Below are 8,923 nucleotides of genomic sequence, written 5' to 3'. Positions count from 1 at the left end.
TAGAGGAGGAGACGGAGTCCAACTACGATGTGTTCTATAGAGGAGGAGACTGGAGTCCAACTACTGATGGTGTCTATAGAGGAGGAGATGGAGTCCAACTATGATGGTGTCTATAGAGGAGGAGAGGGAGTTTAACTACGATGTGCCTATAGAGGAGAAGAGAGAGTCCAACTATGATGGTGTCTATAGACCTCATGGTATAGGAGGAAGTGGTGAGGGACAGTGGGAGACTGGAGAAAAACTATATCAGTCTCCGCTCTCCTCGTCATGCCTGACTTCAGCGGGGCAGCAATGAGGAGAGGGCCTTCTTTGTCTCCATGTTAACCTTCTGTTGAAGTTATCACAGAGAGGATGGGGCGAGAAGGAATATGTCTTGCCCTCAAGCTAAATCTATTTATTCCGTGCGTTCTTTGGCCGTCATTTCTATGCTTCATTCATTTTCTATTAGGCACCACAAAGCATAATTTCCTTTGATAGGATCATTACATGAATGATTCTCTCTGAAGGCCCGGTAGGAGCAGGGCTGACCCCAGATCTGGCGGTCTGACTGGGGAACACGCCATGTAATGAAGGAAGGAGGTATTGAAATGTTATTCATGAATTTTCAATTTTTTTGCTATTTTTTTTCTCCCCAACGTCCTGTAAAAAGATATTTGATGTCCCGACTTGATATGTTTTTCTTGGTTATTATGGCAAATATATTAATCAATCGACCTAGCCCGAGTGGGCCAATCACAACCCTTTATCTAAAAGGGGGCGGGTTTGATACGATGACTGAAAGAGGCGCGCCCTATGGGAGTGCCGTTGAGGCAACTTCATAAACAACCAAGAACGCGACTGCTGATGTGTCACACGATTCTTTGCTCTGATTGGCTGTGTGTCCCTCAATTGTGTCCAGAGGCACTTTGGCCTGTGCCCCTTGAAAACAGAACTGTGAGGTTCCACACACGCATTTGTGAATTTGTCTGCCGATGTCTTGATGTCATGAATGAACATTTGGCTAACAGTTTATACAGTTATATTCACTTTTATACAATAGTTTCATTTAGTCCTCAACTATTATACAATATCTTCAATCACTGCCACTTCAAAATACAAGCCAGGTCTTCTGAGCTGAACTACAGACCAGGTAATCTATTTCTAACCTGTGAACTACAGACCAGGTCATCTATTTCTAGCCTGTGAACTACAGACCAGGTAATCTATTTCTAGCCTGTGAACTACAGACCAGGACTTCTAGTTCTAACGTGTGAAATACAGACCAGATCTTCTGACCTGGGAACTACAGACCAGGTCTTCTGACCTGGGAACTACAGACCAGGTCTTTTGACCTGTGAACTACACACCATGTGACCAGGTCTTCTGACCTGGGAACTACACACCATGTGACCAGGTCTTCTGACCTGGGAACTACACACCATGTGACCAGGTCTTCTGACCTGGGAACTACACACCAGGTCCTCCTAGATTTGACATTTCAGAACAGTAGTCATTGTATTAAAGTTAATTGAACTGATTGATTTGATCATTGCATCAAAACCTTATCTGACCTTTGCGTGTCGTCCCTTTATAACAAGCAGGTCTCTGTGCACTGGGGCAATCCTGAACCTTCCTCAGGTTTAATCGACCCTATGATAAACGTTCTGCTACTGACCCCAGCATGTAAAACACTATTTTCTTAATGTATACAAAATGTAGTGTTGATCAGATGCTGTGGATCTGCTGGTGCCTTGCCTTGACCGTGCCGGTGGAGAGAGTTATTCTCATGACCGTGGACTTGTTTAGAATAGCCTGCCCCTTAAACTCTCATCAATACTGTCTGAGCCATCTCCAATGTCACCGCTTAACACAAATAGTGGTGTTGGTTTAGAAGTGGAGGAGGTGGGGGCGCGGCGCGCTATGACCGGGTCTTAGCCTGTCTCTCTGTTTCCAAAACATGCCATGTGTCATGGATCCATACAATCACAGGGATCAGTTAAATATTATGATTTAAAATGTATGACTAAGAGGGCTGCATCTAACACATCCATTCATTATATTTCAAGACTAACTCATTACCAATAGTCCAGCTAATGCCGATGGTAGCAACAATGTGTCTGGGACTGGGTAGAACCGGCTGGCAGGAGCTCTACACTGATCCATACAGGTGTGGGGAAAGGCGTGGATTAGTCCACTAGGAAAAATGCTATTCTCACCTGGGTTGGCTTTTCCTCATGAATTCTGGATCATGTGATTGAGTTCTGCAGGCATTTGTCTGAGTTTCTGTTGTCCTTTCACGTGTGCTTTGTGCATGTGATTCCAGCCTCTTGACAGAGAGAGGAAACTCTACTGAAAGTTGAATAATTCAAACGTAGCACTAAATTGATTAATTCAAGATTAATGGGATTTTCCTAGAAAGGTCAAACACTATTTCCAGGGGGCTGTGTTGTGTTGATTATATTAGGAGCCTGTGTGATCACAGGGTTACGATAATGTGTTGATGAGTGGTCACCTGTAAGCCAATGGTGACCCCTCTTATGAAACAGATGTGTTTTGGTTTGGAAGGTAACTCCTACCTGCTGGATTATGTAATCACAAAGATGCAAGTCTGTTTTAGAGGAGGTTAACAAAGATTTTGTTGTACAATAGGTAAACAAATGTTGTCCTCCTTACTGTGAAAAGGTGCTTGCAATACAAGAGTTGAGGAGGTCCAACAAAGTTGCATTTCATTCTTAAAGACTATACAGTTCATGTCTTCCAATATTGTACTAGCCAGACACAACTCTTTCTGGTTTCGTTTGAGTAGCAGTAGTAACAGGATACCATGGGAGGAAGCTGATGGAGGAGATGCTTGAATCTTCAGTGAATTGTCAGTATTCATATACAATAGTACAGCCTTTGTAGACAAATCATTGTTATTGCCCTAATATTAGGTTGTATAGCTCTGGTCATTATTAAACCGTCTGGTAATTTAAGTTTTGTTCTTAAATGTTTATTTAACGAAGTTGCTCATCTCTCAACATTTATATTACAAGAGAGACCTGGCCAATACATTTGCAGCCTCCAGAAGCATTGTTTCTTTGACCCTCAGTCACATCTTACACATACTCGTACTGTGTGAGGGTGAACTGCTCTCCAGCATCAGCCTGCTCTCAGCTCATTCAACCTAGGGGGGAAACTGGAGGAGTTTCTTGCCAAACCTTCTCCAAAACAATATGATAATCAATATGATGAGCCTTATAAAGTGTTTCTCGTGGGAGTTAAATCCAGTCAAATCGGTGTCTACAATATTAGCTTAATAATAAAGGAAGTTGATATGTTAAATAGGAAATGTTTCTATTTACTTTGTTACTTTATTAACTTTTGTCTGTTCATGCAAACCATATCCTGATAGTGATAGTAGGTTTGTCTTGGCAGAGCAGCGCGGAGCGATCACAATGTTGTCGTAAGTCTCTGGCATTTTCCCGCCCGTGGCGCTTAAACCTGTAAAGCCAATTAAGGTAATCAAATGTGTTATTTTTCCAATTATCTCTCGGCGAATGGCATGCTGTGTTTGTGGCGGTTGTCATAGCGGAGACGGGGCTCCGCAAGGTCAAAGCAACGTTGTGTGAAAATGATATGTGATATTTTGGGCTTGCCACAAGCTCAGAGTTTCCACTTGTATTTTGAAGGGGGTGGGGGGTGGGGGGGGGGGGGGTTGTTGCATCATTGGACAGCTTTGAGGGGGAACCCCTGCCCTCATTCTGCCACCTCCCTCTGCGGCCACCCCTCTGGCCCCCCAGGCTTTTCCATGTTCTACGTCACTCACCCTCCACCCACACGACCCCCCCACCCCTCCCCCCAACTCTTGGAAACTGTACTAAATTTAAAGCGCTCCACCGTAGGGGGGGGGCCCACGATGGAAACGGGGGGACACGAGCCCCCCCCGCCTGACAGGAAGCCCTGGCTGCGTGCCCTCCGGCCCCAGCAGGCCCGGCTGTTGTTCCACCTGAGCGTGGTCTCTGGTGGTCCGGGGTGGGGTACGTTGTTGATGTTTAGCAAGTGGGTGAAAAGTGGTGTGAAAAGTAGAGCTCTTCATTTTCTCTCCCACCACGGTGTTTTGTTTTATTAAACCATAAAAAACGGATGCAATAGCTGAAATGAGTAGAAACAAACTTAATTGAAAAGATGCAATCTCTGTATTGTTGGACCCTAATGTGCTGAGAACACCACAGTATTAGCTGGGTTTGACCTGAAGGTCCAGGTTAACTACTACCAGTACTACCGGTACATCAGCCTGCACTGTATAGACACCATCAGAGGTTAACTACTACCACACGAGTACAGCCTGTACTAGACACTAGGGGTGTGACGATACACTCAGCTCACGAGACGAGACGAGACACGATATTGGGTTCATGAGAACGAGACGAGACGAGATTTTAAGAAAACTACAATGACAAATTATATGACTGGACCAACAGACTTTTATTTAACCAAGTCACGGATGCATTTTGAAATGTTCTATTATAGCTCTTTACATGCATGAAATTGAAACTAAAACTAAAATTTATAAAAGTTAAATTAAATAAATTTAATTAAATAATTCTCTTTTTTTCAATTGCAAACAATATTATGTGCAAATCAAATCAAAGTACCCAAAATGTACTTTGATTAAATGTATTCGTTTCGTGGTTATTCAGCCTCTTCTTCTCCTCCAGAAAAACACGACCGCATTGCATTGTGGTATACGGGAAGTAACATGTAGGCTACATCGTATGTACACTCAAATTTGGGTATTTTAAGTGCACTATATAGTGCATGAAATTAACCACTGAGAATTCGAACACCACTACAAAATGGCGAGCACCCTATATAGTACACTATATCCGTGATAGGGAACGATTTCGAACACAGCTTATGGCTGCTTTCGATGCTTCCCCTGCTTCCCCTCCTTCTCTCCTCTTCGTTTCCTTCTCCTTCTTTAGGTTCTGGCAGGCTAGATGTAGCAAAGGTGCATTACTGCCCCCACAGGCGACAAATAGAAGTTTGGATAAATCAAGACAGATTTTTAACGCGACGGGTAATATCGTCGAGTTTAATCTCCGAGATCTCGTGGCACGAGATCTCGTCACACCCCTACTAGACACCATCAGAGGTTAACTACTACAAGACGAGCATCAGGGCTGTACTGTAGAGATACCATCAGAGGTTAACTCCTACCAGAGGAGGAGCATCAGTCTGTGCCACAGAGAAAGCCTCACATTATTGGATGCTGTGATGGCCCTTTGGCAGTGTGTCTGTGGCAGTGAAGGCCACCGCTGAGGTTGGAGAGTGGCTCCCTGGCACCGCGGGTCCAGCTGCGTGACGGCTGAACGCGGCGAGCCACGTGCCTCCGTTGCGTCACAACCCAGGGGGGAGCTGAGGCAGTATTTTTAGAAGGCAATGAGTGTATTCTCTAAACGCACAACAGCAACGCACGCTGCTTGCGTATGCAAGGATTATTGTGACCAGGCTATTTTTAGATGCTGCGTGCAAATTATTTACATTTTTCCTCTGCTCTTTCCCTTTTTTTTCTCTTCCTGGGTGGAGCGTGGCGGCAACGATACTCTCGCTGGGTGCCGGGGAACGTGAGCTGCTCATCTGATCCTAACACGTCTGTACTGCAGATGATGCAGTCATGTGGGCCGCATCTCTTCGTTAGATGAGCTGCTGCGTTGTATTCAAGGCCCTGCCACCAATACATCTTTTGTATAAACATGTAGAAGCAAAGGGCCTCATCTATATTTATGGCAGTCTGGGGACTATGAGGGCCAAAGTCCTTGTGCCGCGGTTGTGTCTGAGGGCCAGAATGATTGAGCAACGCAAGGAATGCCACAGAAAGGAGTGGGAGATGGATGAGGTGGACTGAAGGCACGGGGCGTACTGAAGGCAGGGGACGTACTGAAGGCAGGGGCACACTGAAGCAGGGGCGCACTGAAGGCAGGGTCGTACTGAAGGCAGGGGCACACTGAAGGCAGGGCAAACTGAAGGCAGGGCGCAAACTGAAAGGCAGGGGCGTACTGAAGGCAGAAGGCAGATGTGCCGCATGAATTGCAGGAGGCGCTACTGAAGGCAGGGCGTTACTGAAGGCAGGGGCACACTGAAGGCAGGGGCACACTGAAGTGCAGGGGCGTACCTGAAGGCCAGGGGCCACACTGAAGGCAGGGGTTACACTGAAGGGCAGACGGGCACACTGAAGGCAGGGGCACAATGAAGGCAGGGGCGTACTGAAAGGCAGGGGGCACACTGAATGCAGGGGTACACTGAAGGCAGGGGTCCACCCTGGAAGCAGAGGCGACACTGAAGGCTAGGGGCGTTACTGAATGCCGGGCACCACTGAAGGCAGAGGGCGTACTGAAGGCAGGGGTCACACTGTGACTGAAGGCAGGGGCATGTAGGGGATGGAGAGGGACTGAGAGACAACGGACAAACTGTATGAATGAGGGACAGTAAAGAAAATGATATAAGGCCGTAAGCCCTGATGTGAGCGTCGAGCTGCGATGTGACTTCTAGAACCTTCTCCTAGTTCACCCAAAGAGAAGCTTGTTAGTGCAGAGTTGTATTCAGTTGGATTAAAGTTGGATTTGGAATTTAAAATCCTGATAGGTGAGTGTAATAGGATTTGAATAATGATTAACCTAAGATTTTCTTCAGTATTTGATAAATTCCCTGAACTTGTAAAGCGGTCTCCCCTGCGGCCTGTCTGACCATAAAAGATGTCTCTTATCACGGGCAGGATCACAATAGGCTCGTTGAAACGCCGCCACGCGTCGGCGGTTAGTGGCAGCATCCCAAACTCGGCCCTAAACCTGGGCCCTCACAGACTCGTCCCTCAAAAGGGCAACGGAAAACCTCCCCCTCCCCGTACTAAAACAGTTTTTTAAATAGTTACTTGACAATAAACCCCGGGATTATGGTTGGGGTGACTCATCCAGGACCTGATTGAGCGGTCTCGTCAGGGGATTCTGCTTCCAAGGCTCCAGCAACCCGTTTAAGTCCTAGGGCCCGAAGGGGCCCTTAAACGGGTTGCTGGAGGGTTGCTGAAGCCTTGGCTAGGACCCGCCTGGGTCCTCTCCTCATCTTCTGCTAGCCTACTTTTCGTTGCAGTCCTTCCCCAAGAGCACCGTTATTTTAGGCAGGCCGCGGTGTACCGCTCAGTGAGAGGGGGGGGGGGGGTTCTGTGGCGCAACAAGCACATTGGGGGGCGGCAGGGGTTTCAAGGGAACTGGAGGACAGAGCAGGAGCAAGGCGGTAGCTCTGCTGACCCCATCGCTGCTCCTCCTTCACACCATGCAGGTGGCTGATGTGGGACGTCCCAGATGGGGAGGCAGCAGTTGTGGCACATTTACATGTATACCTACATTAAGGGCATTTAGCAGATCGCTTTAATCCAAAGCGATTAACCATAAGTGCGTTTGTCAGAAAAAGAGAAACCACTATATAACTCTGTCGGTACAGTAAGGATGTTCATAGAACCAAGTGCCAAGCACTAACAATGGTTAGGTTAACCCATTCCCCGTACACAAAAAAAGATAGCGAGGATAAGACGCTACACAATGCTAAAAACTATTTTTAATTGCAAGGACGTACAACATACAATAAGTGCGTAAGAGAAAATTTAACCAGGGTCTTTTTCGACAGGAAGACCCATAAAATAAGCCCTCCAGATACTGATTTTCTTTGGGTTTCGTCATAGTAAAAATCTCCCCTCTTGATAATTGGCCGTTTTAAATTAGTTGGAGCCTCTTTTATATTATTTACGGTAGCTGGTAATCGACTTGTGTGGACTTCCTGGAAACATGGACCTACTGGTAAGGCACAGATTTGGAAAATAGTATTTTTGTAAATCACTCCCGGTAAGCTAAATAAGTTGTTGATGCTTCGTTTTATGTGTAGGGACCCTAATTATGCAACTGCAGAGTTTGGTGCTATTTTGAGCAATATTAGAGGTTAAAAAATGCAGATTTGTTCACTGTGCCTCTAGCCAATAACATGGAAGCCATTTGGGCTGTAACATTGCTCCGGGCAACTTTGGGCAAGCTCTACCTCGATTATCACGAAAAAAAAGTGTCTGGAGGGCTTATTTTATGGGGTCTTTATGCCGAAAAGACCCTGGGTTCAATTTTCGCCGGAATTAACACTTGGTGTTTGTGGAAGCTGGTGCATGCTGCATTTACTTCATTAACTTCACAGATTAAAAAAAAATAAAAACACGTCAGATATTGTCCTATTGGATAACGACTATGATAATAAGGAATGATTATATAACTGGATTATTCTCATCAAGACATTCTGCTAAAAAAAAGCCTAAATCATGACCCATTTGCCAAGGAGAATTCGTTTATATTCTTCTGCACCCCCATTCCTCCAACACCCACTCATTTTCATGCATTTGCATGTTTGGACCAGTCGACGATATTGGTCAATAAATGCTTTTTTCTCCAGAGGAAGAGCATGAAAATGGTCCTCATTGCATGACACAATTGTGAATATTAACAAAGCAAATAAATGACTCTCCAAAACAGCCTTTGTTGGTTGTGGTCAGCAGAGATCGCTCATGTTGCTAGCTGGCTTTCAGATTGCCTAGTCTGGGAGCGTGAGGAAAACTGGGTTCTACAAGGCTGGTTCAATCACAGAAGGGCTCAGGTGTGGGGTCTTCTCTGACTTGTGCGCACATGACGGGAGGAGTTTAAAGTAACATTGTGAGTTAACTTACAATTTGTTTTAATAGGTTGTAAAAGTTAAACTTGGAGCTGTTGGTTGGTCAATTTGAGAAGTCTTAAGAAATGTGTTCACATTGGTTGGTTGAACCTGACAGTATATTTATAAGATATAGTATTTCTTGGAGGTGGTCATATGAACAGATTTGCCTTGGTATCGGCCCTTTACACCCGGGATGCAGCATTAGCCTTGGTAGTCCCTA

Source organism: Gadus morhua, chromosome 6 (genome assembly GCF_902167405.1).
Source record: "Gadus morhua chromosome 6, gadMor3.0, whole genome shotgun sequence".
Classification (NCBI taxonomy): domain Eukaryota; kingdom Metazoa; phylum Chordata; class Actinopteri; order Gadiformes; family Gadidae; genus Gadus; species Gadus morhua.
The sequence above is the reverse complement of the archived record's forward strand: the minus strand, read 5'-3'. Positions refer to the sequence as shown.